Source organism: Nuphar pumila, chromosome 12 (genome assembly GCF_984573655.1).
Source record: "Nuphar pumila chromosome 12, dmNupPumi1.hap1.1, whole genome shotgun sequence".
NCBI lineage: Eukaryota > Viridiplantae > Streptophyta > Magnoliopsida > Nymphaeales > Nymphaeaceae > Nuphar > Nuphar pumila.
The window spans coordinates 73,506,490-73,509,286 of record NC_143260.1 but is presented as its reverse complement, the minus strand read 5'-3'; the positions used below and the strand labels follow the sequence as shown (position 1 = coordinate 73,509,286).

Here is a 2,797-nt window from a genome sequence, read left to right as displayed (position 1 = left end):
AGGGGTGTAGCAAAGAAAAAATATTTGGTGTGATAGTTGGGGGGTTGGGGGCAGCGCCCCCGAATTTTTTTTTTTGTGATAAAATAAAAAATGGCTGCAATTATTAATAAAAATCTATTTCATATGGACAAATCAAACTATTTGCTGCAGTTAGGGCTGGACTGGGCTAAAAAAAATAGATAAAAATCTATTTCATATGGAATCAGGGCTAGGTTAGGATTGGGCTTTTAAAAAAAAAAAAAAAAAATTAACTGTTTCGGGATGCAGGACTGAGCTTGCCCCCCCCCTTAGCTACGCCTCTGCTTTGAAGTATTTTATGATGGGTCAGAACTGTTAGCTGTGTTTAGAATGCTCAATTTAGTGAGAATCGACTATTGGATCATATTTTTTTTCATAAAAAAATATGATTTTATGAGCCAGAAAAACTGATGCCTTCATAGCTATTGATTTTGGATTATCAGTTGATCCAAAAGCTGATTCTCACTAAACAAAACCTATAGATCCCATCTATATCACAAAAAAAAACAAAACCTATAAATCACATCTATATCACAAAAAAATATGATTTTTTAATGAACCTTATGAGGCACAACGAGAAAAGAAAACACACCAACGCATTACTCTTTCTCGCTTTATATATATATATATATATATATATATATATATATATATATATATATATATATATATATATGAAAAAGACAAAACTGCCCATGCATGTTCTCCAAAACTAAAAAAACGCCAACCCTCTCCCTTTTTAACCTAAAACCTTTCCCCCACCGTAGAAGGTGAAAGACATTTTCGTTTGCCTCTACTCTGCAGTGTTCCAGCACTCCCCTTCTTCCCCAAATGGCAACCTCTTCAACTCCTCACTTCTTCCTCCTACAAAACCCCAATAAAATTCCTTTCTCAAAGACCACCACCATCACCACAAAGCTCCCCGCCAACGGCCACCTCTCAGCTCCACCAAGGAAGCCTCTTTCAATCTCATGCAAGGCCGTAGCGACCCCCCCACTCACCCCTTACGGCGTCTCCGGCAAGGCCCAGGACCGAGTCTTCAACTTCGCCGCCGGACCGGCCACCCTCCCCCTCAACGTCATCAAGAAGGCTCAGGCCGAGCTCGACAACTGGGGAGGCTCCGGGATGAGCGTCATGGAGATGAGCCACCGGGGGAAGGAGTTCCTCTCCGTGATCCAGAAGGCAGAGGCAGATCTCCGGGATCTCCTCGCGATTCCGGCCGACTACGACGTCCTCTTCCTCCAGGGCGGCGCCACCACCCAGTTCGCCGCGATCCCGCTGAACCTCTGTAAGCCCGATGATCCCGTCGATTACTTGGTTACTGGGTCGTGGGGAGATAAGGCCTTCAAGGAGGCCCAAAAATTCTGCAAGCCCAGCGTCGTCTGGTCCGGGAAATCGGAGAAGTACACGAGAATTCCCGATTTCGGCGAGATCAAGCAGAACGCAAGTGCGAGATACTTGCATATCTGCGCTAACGAGACCATCCATGGCGTCGAGTTCAAGGATTACCCGGCTCCCTTCGGGAAAGATTGCGTCTTGATCGCCGATATGTCGTCGAATTTCTGCTCGAAGCCGGTTGATGTGTCGAAGTTCGGGTTGATCTACGCCGGGGCGCAGAAGAACGTCGGCCCCTCCGGCGTAACCATCGTTATAGTTCGGAAGGATCTCATCGGCAACGCCCAGCCGGTAACTCCCGTGATGCTTGATTACAAGATCCACTCGGAGAACAAATCCCTGTATAACACCCCGCCCTGTTTCGCGATCTACATTTGCGGGTTGGTTTTCGAAGATCTGCTGAACCAGGGAGGCTTGGAGGCGATCGAGCGGAAGAACTCGAAGAAGGCCGGGATCCTCTATGATGCGATCGAAGGGAGCGGCGGGTTCTACCTGTGCCCGGTCGAGAAATCCGTGCGATCTCTGATGAACGTCCCCTTCACGCTAGAGAAATCGGAGCTGGAGGCCGAATTCATCAAGGAGGCAGCTGCACAAGGCATGGTGCAGCTCAAGGGACACAGATCTGTTGGTGGTGTTCGCGCTTCGATCTATAACGCAATGCCGTTGGAAGGCGTCGAGAAATTGGTCACGTTCATGAAGGATTTTCAGGCCAAGCATGCGTGAATGTGATGAAGGGATCGATCATATAGTTTTGTTTCTGAAAATTCTTCCGCTTTGCTCAGAGGAGGAGTTCATAGGTATCGTCCCCAAGTTGATTAAATATCTAGGTTTTATCATATCCTCTGTTTTCTCTTTCGAGTAATATGTAACAGGAACAAGTGTGATGGAATAAACTTTTCTTTGTTGTTTGGTTTAACCGAATATACCAATGAATAGGAGATGGAATTGCTGATTTTTAACTAAAAGGAAGAGAATTCTCCTACCCTTTGTATTCATTTCAGTTGTTCTGTTCAATTTTTCTCTTGTTTCTTCTGGTTTTTTAGTTGGTATTTCTGTAGCTGTATACGGTGAAAGCGGTAGATCTGTTTGATGGTGTGAATCTTCATTTTGTTTGATTGGAAACAGATATTCTCTGGTCCCCATCTGATGTGATTGTTTTCCTAATTGAGTTGGTAAAACTAATTCCTTTATGAACTGTTGGTTGATTTTTTCAAAGAACGAACTCACAATTTTTGGGCCTCGTGACCATTATTTTTATTACATTTTTATTAGTACCAATTTCTGATACTGTTCTCAGTATTTGTGTGCAGTAATAGCGTTTGTGAGATGATAGTATTTGGGAGATATGATAAGCAGATGAAGGTTCTTTTTTGTTTTTCAAATA

General features: G+C 44.2%; 1 pseudogene across 1 annotated transcript; it reads left to right on the top strand.

Moving 5' to 3' along the window:
- The first annotated feature begins 788 nt into the window (after positions 1-788).
- LOC149821021 (phosphoserine aminotransferase 2, chloroplastic pseudogene) lies at positions 789-2,425 on the top strand (annotated as a pseudogene). Its single transcript, XR_016426478.1, has one exon. The product of XR_016426478.1 is annotated as a phosphoserine aminotransferase 2, chloroplastic pseudogene (transcript).
- Positions 2,426-2,797: the final 372 nt, after the last annotated feature.